This window comes from Xyrauchen texanus, chromosome 15 (assembly GCF_025860055.1).
Source record: "Xyrauchen texanus isolate HMW12.3.18 chromosome 15, RBS_HiC_50CHRs, whole genome shotgun sequence".
NCBI lineage: Eukaryota > Metazoa > Chordata > Actinopteri > Cypriniformes > Catostomidae > Xyrauchen > Xyrauchen texanus.
Window position 1 is genome coordinate 23,570,119 of NC_068290.1, and position 12,770 is coordinate 23,582,888.

General features: G+C 45.6%; 1 protein-coding gene across 1 annotated transcript in view; it reads left to right on the forward strand.

The window, feature by feature from the left end:
* Window positions 1–12,770, forward strand: part of si:dkey-247k7.2 (uncharacterized protein LOC797677 homolog) — a 153,769-nt gene that overhangs the window by 113,829 nt on the left and 27,170 nt on the right. The gene's annotated exons all lie outside the window — the stretch shown is intronic.

Consider the following 12,770-nt stretch of genomic DNA (forward strand, 5'->3'; position numbering starts at 1 on the left):
AACAAGAGAACATAGAGCAAAACATGTCAGGGGCTTACAGGAAAAATTACATGAAAAATAAAAAAATTTAATAAATAAAAATAAAAGAAAGAAATAAATACATTTAAGCATGGTAAACAGTTGTATAGTTCGTATTGCTTTCATATTTGTTTTAATGTCAGTTTTAAATTGTTTAAATTCAGGTATTTTTTCAATCCATTTGACTTTATGTATATAATAACGAGCCATAATAATGATTAAATCACATATAAATACTAGATTTTTATTTTAATCAATTGAGAAACACTTTAACATCACATCACTTTCTTCAAAATTAAAAAAAAAATAAGCTTCTTTTGGAAATAATTGCCTCTCAAAAAATAACTCTCTCCAAAAGACTTGACCCTTAGGATACACCCAATTTAAGTGATTAATAGTCTCAGGGGCACTTTTACAAAATGTTCAGTTATCTTCCACTCTAACTTCAAAGCGTTGTACCACAAGTGTCTTGACTGGTTATACTTGATGTACAATCTTATATGAAACCTCCTTTACTTTATTTGTAATACAATACTTGTGAGTTGTCAACCATATTGTACTCCAATCAAACTGTTTTTTAAACAGAAATTTCCATTTAGCTTTAACAGCAAGGATATTTTTTGTTTGAAAAATGGAATGTAAAAATAAATAAAAAATTACACCCATAACTTAAACAATTCTTGCTGTGCAACCTAATGCAGGTAGTAAACTCTTCAACTAATTCTAATAAACAATTAATATCATACCCTAAATGTCTCAAAATTTAAGTACAGGCTATTTCACAACTTCTTCTACAGGAATATTATATAGCTGTGACATTACAAGACCATAAAGCCATTAGTTTGCATTTATTAATATTCAAAGTGAGACCAGATACCAATGAAAAAGATTTCAAACAATGAATTGCTTTCTTAAATTCGTATAGTCTCTTAGAAACAGGGTTGTGTCATCAGCTAACTGTGTACACTATATTTATTTATCTTGTATCAGAATCCCATCTTTTTTAATGTAAATAATAAAATAGTAATGGACTAATTGGACAGTCCTTTCAAATTCCTCTTTTAATATCGAATCTATGAGAGGATTCATAAGCCAATTTTACAGAGCTGTTAATTTTATTATACAGGGTTTTAATTACTTTTTGAAAATAGTCCCCAAATCTGACAAACTCAAGGGTCTTAAAAATGATGTCATGTTCAATAAGGCGTCAATCATGTTCGATTAACATGATAAAATTATTTTAATTACTAACTTCATTATAACCTGTAAGATCTAAAACAAGCCGAATGTTATTGCAAATGTGTTTTCCTTTATAAACCCTGACTGTGTCTCATCAATAACAGAATCTAATCCTGTTTTCAGACTATGCAAATATGGATGCAATAATTTTACAGTCATTGTTAATTAAAGTGATAGGTCACCAATTATCTAATAATAATGGATCTTTGTCCGGTTTTGGAATTAAAGCTATTAGGCATTGAGTCATTGAGGGTGACAAAACAACCTCATTAAATGCCCAAAACGCCCAATAAAAGGAATTCATACAGATCATCTAGAAATATTTTTAAAAATTCAGCAGTTAGGCCATCATTACCAGGAGACTTGTTTAATTTTAGTATCTAATAGCTGTTTAACTTCTAAAATTGATATTTCCTTCTCACAAATGGCTTTAAACTCTTCATCGATTTTATTAATATTATGTTTTAAGGGCTTCAATCATCTATTTTATTTAAAAGATTATTCCTTGCTCTAATAAATTTCATCATAAAATTTTGCAACATATTTTTAAATGATAATAGGATCTTGTATTTCCTGACCATTCACATTAAGCTTCTTAATAGATGTGTTTTCCCCATTCCTTTTCTCCAAATTAAAAAATACCCACATTTTTTTCACCTTCCTCTAACCAACGTCGTCTTGATCTAGCAAAAGCTCATTTTGCTTTGTTTAGACACAATTCATCTAATTGAGCCTGTACATTTTTTATACGTGGAAAACAGTATATATATATATATATATATATATATATATATATATATATATATATATATATATATATATATATATATTCAAGTGGTATGGCCCGAGTGTGGCACCACTTTACATTTGAATGTCTAAAGCACAGCCGAGACATAAGAGATATCGCATGAAGTGTAATTAGGCAGTATAAACTAAGTATGATGGTGCTTAACATGAAGGGCCGAGTATTGCATTGTTGAACAGAAAACACTAAGTGGACCTAGGAGAGCACAAGTATGTGCAGACAGGAGCGAAATTAACCCACACCCAAGAGGCGGCCATACCTCTCATTGAGTGGCCCTTAATGCCAATAGGGCGTTGGGTTTCCTGAGATGTGTTATAGAGTCTACAATCTAATGTGAAAGTCTCTGCTTTGAGACTGGCATGCCCTTCGAGGGATTGAAGCTGGGTGGGGAGGATTAAATCGCCTCGTGCCTCTTAGAATGCTGTCAACGAACCAGTGTCTACCTACTGGCATGCCCCTAACAGCTGCATCATTTGATGGATTAAGTGATCTAAGCCTCAGGGAAAGCCTATTCTCTCAGCCGAGAGTGAAGCACGCATTATTACAGAGTTCAAACCCAACCCCAGGAAGGATATTTCCTGATTGGGAATTAATGAGCTCTTCCCCACACTGACCCGTAGGCCAAGTGTATTCAATGCACGAGCAACATGTCCCTGTGCGAGTGTGCCACAGTCTATGACTGTGCTAAAATGAGCCAGTCATAGAGGTTACTGAGTATGCGCAGCCCCTCTGCTTTCAGAGGGGCTAAAGCTGCATCCACACATTTCGTGAATGTGCGCGGAGCGAGGGAAAGGCCGAATGGCAGGACTTTGAATTGATATTCTGTCTCCTCAAATGTGAACCTTAAGAAGCTTCTGTGATGAGGCGTGATCGGGATAAGACAATAGGCATCTTTCAGATCTATTGAGACAAACCAGTCATTCTGACGGATGTGTGCTATAATCTGCTTTAGTGTCGACATTTGTCCATTGCTTTCAGAATTTTGGCCTGGTAGACCTGGAGCGTTTCCATCATGTGCAAGGTGGCACCAGCTTGCCCAGCTGTATTATAGGCATGTCCTGCTAGTGTAGAAGTAAGTCAGCATGACTTATATGGGAGCAGTGTGTTGCATCTCAGGCCAGTTTGAGCCGAGAGACCTAAATGGGCTGCTACCTCCTGTTCAACGGGGGCAGTTTGAGCATTTTGAGGCACATTGCCTCGCAGTGCGGGCATTCAGCCTCGACAAGCGCTGCTTCTACGTGGGTGTAGCCCAGACAGAACAAACAGCTCTTGTGGCCAGGTTTCCCACATCTGCACTTACACAATCTTGAAAAAAATGTCAAGTCAGCGCAAGTGTGTAAATGTACTTTTTTAATATATATAGAGTTTCTCTTTTAGATCACGGAACACGGCAGAGGAGCGGCTGTCTTTAGGAAGGGAAGCGCTGTCCACTGCAGGCAAGTGCGATTCGATGGTGAATCAGATCCAGGAGTGAAGGAGATAAATTCTGACTGCTTATATAGAGAGCTGAGTGGGGGTGAATGCCATTGGCTCAATTTAGTTGCATCAGAATTGGTGTGATCCAACAGCAGTTCAGAAATAGGAGAAAAGGAGTTTTACCAATAAGCATCAGCGCCGCAAAATGAGTGACCGAAATCGAAAGGTAACAGCTTTTCATTTATTCAAATGTCAAAGACCCCTGACATTAAAGAACAAAGTGATAAAGACATGAACTTTGAACACACACACACAAAAAAAGATCTTTTAAGAGCTAAAGTATTTGTTGCATATTTCCTTATATCTTGCATTTAGACCTTGGTTAGCCTGTAACTCTCCTTCAATGCATCAATAAAGACTCTGCTCCCAACAAAAAAATGCTTTGCCACCTTTCTCTCTAGCATCTCTCACCATTGGCCACAAAAGCTTTCATCTCTCCACATCTAACGAGGTTAAGTCCTCTGTGAACTGTAGCTTGGAGGAATTCACAGTTTTTTTCAGAGTAGACCTGTTCGTAAACTGAATTATCATTGTTCTTGGATTTCTGATTTGTTCTTTTCAACCCAGTCGATGAACAATATCCACATATGTCTTGCATCTATACAAATTTCACCAGACGCTTTAGATCTTGATCTGTTTTCTCAGGAACACCATGCAGCCTCAAATTCCATCTCTGCCGATATATTTCCGCTTCATTTACCTTCAATTCCAACACAGCAACTCTATGCTCATGTGACTTTGTAAGATATTTTACCATCTTCATTTCGTCTTTCAAGTCTTTAACTTTAGTCAACGCAAAGTAATTTTTTTTTCAAGGTACCAGTGCTGATCGTGTTCTCTCGAATCAAATACTCCAGGTGTCCTGAGCTTTCATTCATTTTCTTAATTTTCTCGAGAAGTGATGGCTTGTCTTTAATGTTTTTGTACAAGGTTTTTCTGATGTGTCAGGTTCAACATCCGTGCCTGACATACACTGAATTTCTTTCTCGAAGGCATACGAGTGTTCTGACAAAGATGACATTGCAGTGTTGTCACTCACCTCAAAGCTTTGGTTCTTCTTTGTCTCTGAAGATGTTGTTTTTATGTTTTTAAACCAACCTTCTCTTTTCGTTTTACCACACCAGAGTTGTTGTCTGTCCTAGGTTTAATTTTGTAAAAAGAAACCCACATGAGGTAGAGGGGGAAACACTTAAAAAAGTTCTTTCAGCGCAAGAAACAATAAAATAAAGCTAGTCCATAGAGTGAGTCTTCAGGGCTGGACTTGAAGAGAAATCGGCCCAGGATTTTACACGGCAACTGACCCAAAAGTCGGTATGTCAGATTACCACTCCAGCCCTGATCCGACCACACATCATAAATTGTGCATTTTTACGTCACATTACCCTACAAAAATGTAAATTCCAGCTTATATAGCTAATGTGTAACGGTTACTCTGTCTTGATTCACTGTTCCCTCTTGTTTACCATTTTCGTCACTTTTTGCATTCCTTAGTTTTCACTTTTGTCCCTTATGTAACTCCATAGTCTCTTTGTTAGCGTTCGTGTTTTCCGTCATTGTTTTCACCTGTCCCTCGTTAACTTGCCACTTGCCTCTGTTTCTTCCCTCGTTATCTTGTTTGGTGTTCTGTTTGTTCATTGGCCCCTTAGTTCTATGTTCATGTATATATATCCTGGTTTTTGGTTTAGTCGTTGATTGTATGTGAACGTCAGTGTTATCGTGGTATGTTCGCTGCTCTTGTTCCTCGGGTAACCTGTGTTCGTTCGAGGTCTCCCTTCCCTTCATGGATGTTCCCTTATCGAGAGGTCTCTCCTATTGCGTAAGTAGCTTACGCTATGGGAAAACTCCGTTTCTCGAGAAATATTGAAGTCTTTATGTAAAACGCATTGCAGCTGCACAGCAGACAGTGATGAGCGAAGCAGCTCGGTCATTGGCTGTGCTGCGGCAACTGCTCGAACCAATGACGGGCGATTTAGAACGCGCCACCAATGGGGCGCGCCCGCTTCAGCGCTCATAGCCTGCTGAAATTAGCATATGAGGGCTATATAATGAGCATCCCGTCATTCCGGTTCTTTAGATTTATTCTCCTTCAGCGAAGACCTTCTCTTCGCTGGATCCTCCGGATTGTTGGAGTCTTTCGCGCCGTTGACACACTTACAGCGGGACTGCTGAGAGGACGCCGGCACCTTCAGCCGCCTCGAAGCCTTCTGCTACGCCATCCGGCGCGCATCGCATATCCTTTTTCTTCTGCAAGCGTTCGCCCCCGCGACGCATTTTAGAATTAAAAGAGTAATTTTCCAAGGCGTTGTTTCAAATGCCTTCAGCCTGCGCCTCGTGCAGAGGCCCTCTTCACGACGGAGATCGGCACGTCCTCTGCACTCGCTGCCTGGGTCTGGACCATGCAGAAGCTGCACTCATTCAGGGCAGATGCCCTGAATGCGACTCCTGGGCCTCGCCGAATGCGCGCTCGCTTTGCCGTTTTCACGCTAGCGAGCCGGCTGCCCCGATGCTGCCACCTCTGTTCGAGCCACGCAAGAAAAGCGCCGCTCACAGAGGCTGCCAGAGCACCCGACCCGGTGATGTCACGCCGGCTCAGTCCCGCGTGCATCGCCGCTACCAGATGTCTCCCCGCAGCCGGTCCATTTCACGAGGCGGACCTGCACCCCTCCAACGGCGGTGGGTCTCGTCTCGCTCGGCGCATCAGGGGACGACGATGGAAAGGATGACAGCCTCTCTCTTGACGCTGCATCTGACGACTGGCCGGGCTCGTTCGACCCGCGCCATCTACAACAGCGGACACGAGCGGGCACCAGTATGGACTCGGAGATCGTCCGTATCCTGTCTAAGGCCGTGGAAGACCTCGGGCTCGACTGGTCTTCTCCGGAAGAACCCGCCCGCAGCTGGCTGGATGAGTGGTTCCTGCAGGGGCGCCGGCAGGCCTCCCGACAGAGACCCTCTCCTTTCTTCCCTGAGGTGCACGACGAGCTCACAAGGTCGTGGAAAGCCCCGCACTCAGCTCGCCTAAAGCCTTCTTTCTCTTCTTCGCTCTCCTCAGTGGACGGCGCGAGAGAAAGAGGCTACGAGGCAACTCCGCCCCTAGAAGAGACTGTGGCCAACCATCTATGCCCACCCTCCACCGCTGGATGGAAGGCCAGAGCTTCTCACCCATCGAAGCCGTGCAGAACCACATCAGCTCTCACCGGTCGCGCATACGCCGCCGCCGGTCAAGCTGCGTCAGCGCTGCATTCGATGGCGGTTCTACAAGTGTTTCAAGCCAAACTTCTCCGCTCTATGGACGAGTCTGGACCTGAACCTGATGCTTTTAAGGACCTGCGCAGTGCTACGGACGTAGCTCTGCGAGCCACAAAGGCCACCACCCAATCCATTGGCCGGGCCATGGCTAACTTGATCGTCCTTGAGCGCCATCTGTGGCTAACGCTAACGGAGATGAAGGACGCGGATAAAGCACCCTTCCTTGACGCACCTGTCACTCCGAGCGGCCTGTTCGGACCTACGGTGAGAGATTTCACGGAGCGCTTCACTGCGGCGCGGAAAGATTCGCAAGCTATGCATCACTTCCTGCCTAAGCGCTCCAGCTCATCTCAAAAACCGCCCCAGCAGCAGCAACGAGCCAGGGCAGAGCCACCCGTCTCCCAGCCAAAGAGCAGACCGGAGAAGGACGCTCGACGCCACTCGCGTTCCGCTGGCCGAAGAAAGCCGCAGGAGCAACGAGGCCCTCGACCCAGAATCACCCTGAATACGGAGCCTCGTAAGTCTTCCTAGCAGCATGCCGGACTGCTTCCTCTCAAACCTTCAAAACATTACCCAGTCCGCTTACAGGCGGCTGGAAATGTCTATACAGCAGTCAATGGGCCAGTCATAAAACTCGCTCACCTGCAATCAAACGCCGTTTTTACGGCGACACACAGAAATCACCAAAAGAGTCATTTTCTGCCTGTGTCACTAGGGGTTCACATGTCCACACTAAAGTGCGCATTCCCACATATCAATACTGTCCAAACAGTGCCAAACACCTCCCCAGCTCAGGCTGGATGTCTCAAACATGTAGATCGTGTGCCTATTGTCATGTATGCACCGCTACACACAAGCACTGTTCCCACAGTTATAAACACTTCCCCAGTGAAAGCGGGAAGTGCTATAAGTGTAGCGTGTGCCTGCTGTATTGCACGCACCCCTACACACAGCTACCCACACAGTTTCAAACAGCTATGCGCAAACATCACAGATGTAATGCGCGAGCTAAGAAACTCCCGCTAAATCGCGGAAAGCTTTATGAACGTGGTGCGCGTGCCCATAATGATGAATGCACCCCCACTTCAAAACACTGTTCATACAGTTTCAAGCACTCATGCTGTCAGCATTTGGAAATAAGCGCATGTGCCTGTACTCTCACACGCACCTCTGCACTCGGCACTCAATACAGCTGCTCAGCGCGCACCTGCGCCTCTGAGAGCCGTAGATTCTGTGTTAGCACAAAGCGATTTGCCGGCGGGGCCCATACGTCACTGCGACACACCCCCAGCCGGCATTCAGCCAATATCTGTGCGAGCAGAAGCCTGGGAAAAAATCCCCGACATGCCGAAATGGGTTTTGAACATAATAAAACACGGATACTCACTTCAATTCGCTCGCAGACCACTCCGCTTTTCAGCGGTGGTCGAGACCGAAGTGAGGAAAGATGTGTCACATGTTCTACGCACCGAGGTGCTCAAACTGATAGAGAAGAGCTATAGAAACTGTTCCTCCCTCTTTGAGCGGCGGGTTTCTACAGCCGCAATCTTCTCGTCCGAAAAAGGACGGTGGCCTTCGCCCCATCCTGGATCTCAGACATCTGAACAAAGCGTTAATGATTACGCTCGTTCAGAATGTTAACAACCAAACATATCCTCGCGCAAGTTAGCCCGGGGATTGGTTTCTATCAGTGAATTTGAAAGGCGCTTACTTTCACATCCCGATAGCGCCACATCACAGGCCTTTTCTGAGATTAAGCTTCGAGGGACAGTCATACCAGTACACAGTACTACCATTCGACCTATCATTGGCCCCGTACATTCACGAAATGTATGGATGCAGCACTTTCCCCTGAGACAGCGGGAGTCGCGGATACTGAATTACCTCGACGATTGGCAAATCATAGCACAATCAGAGGTTCAGTTAATGACACACAGATCTTGGACTATCAGCCATTTACAATGCCTGGGTCTGAGAATAAATTTTGCAAAGAGCGTGCTATCCCACAGCCAGAATATTTCTTTTCTGGGAATAGTGCCAGACTCAGTGCAGATGACAGCGCGCCTCTCATCAGAGCGGCGCTCTCTGTCGACGCCTTGCAACATCGTTCAGAGCGGTAGCGCGCGCCCCGTCAAGCGATTTCAGAGAATGCTTCGGCCTCATGGCCTCGGCATCAGCTGTACTCCAGCTAGGATTGTTGCACATGCGTCCTCTCCAGCGCTGGCTCAAGAGCGGCGTCCCCACTCACGCGTGGCGCTCAGGCCACTTTTTGATCAGAGCGAATCACGGCTGTATAAAAGCCCTGACGCCCTGGAAAGCCATAAAATGGTATCAAACTGGCGTGAGTCTGGGCGTGAATACTGCGGAGAAAAATGATCACGACAGATGCCTCCAAAATAGGATGGGGGCCCTTTACGAGGGCAGGCCTGTTTCCGGTTTTGGTCAAACCCGAAAAGCCTACACATAAACTGTCTGGAAATGAAAGCGGTCGCCTTGGCTCTCAGAGCCCTGCTTCGCACCTGCAAAGCGAACACGTCCTGGTCGAGCGGACAACATGGCGGTAGTTTCAGTATATAAATCGCCAAGGTGGACTCAGGTCGAGCTCCCTGCACTCTATGGCCAGGAGCTCATCCTATGGTCACAACACCACCTGCTCTCGCTAAGAGCAGCGCACGTGCCAGGCATCCTGAACCAAGGAGCGGACATGCTATCCAGAGACAAAGTTCTCCCAGGAGAATGGTCTCTCCATCCTCGGACGGTTCAGTGGTTATGGCGAACCTTTGGCGAGGCAGAGGTCGACCTCTTCGCCTCCAAGGAAAACACGCACTGCCCTCTCTTCTTCTCAAAAAGTACGGATGCGCTCGCCCAAATCTGGCCGAGCCGCCCCTTGTATGCTTTTCCCCCGATCACGATGCTGCCTCAGGTCATCAGTCGGATCAGGGAGGTGAAATGTGCAGTGCTCCTGGTAGCCCCACTCTGGAAAAACCAGACATGGTTTCCAGAGCTGGTACAGATGATGCAATCTGCCCCATGGCCGGTTCCGCTGAGGCAAGACCTCCTCGGACAGGCCAGCGGGATGATTCTTCATCCCGCCCGATCTGTGGGCCCTCCATGCATGGCCCCTCAGCGGGTTCCCAAGAACCTCCCCAGTGGAGTTCTGAAAACCATTGCTGAGGCACGAGCCCCTCTACGAGGCTTGTATGCCCAAAAGTGGAAAGTGTTCAGTGACTGGTGTGATACCAAGAGCTTGAACCCCAAAGCGTCGCGAGATACCGAGTGTACTCGCCTTTTGCAGGAGCTGCTGGAGGCGGGCGCACACCCTCCATGCTCAAAGTCTATGTGGCTGCCATAGCGGCGTCACACAATCCTGATAAAGGACATTCATTAGGAAAAAGCGATCTGATCGTTCGTTTCCTAAGAGCTAGGAGGATGAACCCTCCTCGCCCACCTTTGGTGCCGATCTGGGACCTGGCCCACGGTCCTGGGCGCACTCAAAGGTGCCCGTTCGAACCTCTCCGAACCGTGCACCTCAAGCAGCTCTGCTCAAAACCACGCTCTTGCTGGCACTTCGCTTAAGTTAAAAGAGTGGGCGACCTGCACGCGCTGTCATCAAGCGCTGCTTGCCTGGAATTTGGACCTAACGACTGCAGAGTTGTCCTTAGGCCAAAGCACGGGTACATTCCTAAGGTGCTCTCTACACCCTTCAGAGCACAGGTGATATCTCTGGCAGCTATCGTCTTCAGCAGGCGAAGGTGGCGCAAATTTACTCTGCCCGGTCAGGGCTCAGAGTATATTTGGAGCGTTCTGCCCTGTTCAGACAGGCGGAACAATTATTCGTATGCTTTGGCGGCCGAACTAAGGGTCTCGCTGTCTCAAAGCAATGAATATCAGCTGGATAATGGATGCTATAACGCTAGCTTATGAAGCCAAGGGCCTTCAATGCCCCTTAGGAGTCAGAGCTCACTCTACGAGGGGCATGGCCTCCTCGTGGGCATGGTCGAGTGGGATACCCATTGAAGATATTTGTGCGGCGGCAGGCTGGGCCTCACCTTCAACATTTATCAGGTTTTATAACCTACAGGTCCCCTCACTACATTCCAACATTCTATCAGTCTGACTGTGGAATGAACTGGAGTATGTACATGCTGGGCATTATCTCCTCCCTTATAAGGTCCGTCTCTGACCGGATTAGAGGGTTTATTATGCGTACCAGTACACAAAAACTCAGTACATAAGATATGTGTTTGTGTTTGTACAAGGAGCACCCCACCTTGTAGGTAAGAGCCCTGTCATACCCCACTAAATAGCTTCGCCTCTGGCCGGCTCGTGGAACATCACTTTGCTTTAAGGCTCAGGCACCCACCTCTGGCTTTATACAGCGAAGTCAGCACGCCTGGCGTTTTACATGGGGTTCCCATAGCGTAAGCTACTTACGCCAATAGGAGAGACCTCTCGATAAGGGAGCGACTTGGTTACTAACGTAACCTCGGTTCCCTGAGAGAGGAACGACTATTGCGTAAGCTGCCGTGCCTGTGCTTGGTCAGTCGCTTCAGTCGATTGAACCTAAAGAACCGGAATGACGGGATGCTCATTATATAGCCCTCATATGCTAATTTCAGCAGGCTATGAGCCGGCGAAGCGGCGCCCCATTGGTGGCGCGTTCTAAATCGCCCCGTCATTGGTTCGAGCAGTTGCCGCAGCACAGCCAATGACCGAGCTGCTTCGCTCATCACTGTCTGCTGTGCAGCTGCAATGCGTTTTACATAAAGACTTCAATATTTCTCGAGAAACGGAGTTTTCCCATAGCGTAAGCTACTTACGCAATAGTCGTTCCCTCTCTCAGGGAACTGAGGTTACGTTAGTAACCGAGTCGTTTTCCCTGCTATGTGTTATCTTGTGTTTGAGTTAAGTTTTCCCATCGTGGACTTCTGCTTTGTGTTTATTTATTTTGTTATTTACAATAAAACCGCATCTGGATCCTAATCACCTGTCTGCCTTCCCCTGTTTCCACACCACATCATAACATAATGGATGCTTGTTCTTGAGTTGATTGACAGGCAATGTCTGTATTTAAAAGGTGATTAGCTCTTTTACCTGTAAGGTGGGAGTTCCGTTCTATCTGTTGACCTTCCCAGTTTCTCCCATTAATTTGAATAGAATTGATCCTTCTCTGCAAAATACTCTCTGCACATTCCCCTGAAATGTATTTTAATTGTGCAACAATCTGGTTCCGGAAGTAAAAATTCCAATAATTTATCCCATAGACAAAATGATTTTCAAAGATAACTTATAAACCTTTAAAGACAGACCTACCGTGAGCTACAAGGTTGTTCATCGATGGTATATGCTTCTGTTGAAGCCATCTGTCTGCATTATTTCAACTTCATTGTTAAAAATCGTGTTTGATATCAGAATTCATGATAAACAACTACATTACCCATGGCACAGCACAGAAAGATCCACCAATCAGAGAACCGCTGCCAACAAAACCCGCAAAACTGAAAAAAAAAGCGACCACTGACTCCCATTACACACTGTGAATGACGTAATCTAGTCGGTCTCCCTTCACCTTTAAACTACTTATTTATACATATCAGGATATTTTACAATAAACATAAAATATATTGTTTCCATACTCATATTCAACAACCCAAAATCAATAGTTTTCCATTGAATTTTATTCAATGACATCTTTCGCAATGCTTCATGGGATTGTAGTCCTTGCCCTCAGTAAAGACGGTAAGTAGGCCTACCTTCTTCTTTATGTCTGATTTTCAAATATGTTATTTTTGCCAACAAAAAAAAAGTTGATGATGTTGTGATTCACATCGGAGCTGGTTGGTTTATTTCATGGCTCACAACTCTTTTATGAAGTATTTTATTAAAAGACTATGGAAGAAATGAATGGGTAAAATACTTCCGGAACCCAGACGGCTGAAAAGGTGGGCGGTCACTGTGCGCTCAAGCAACGGGTCAAGATTCT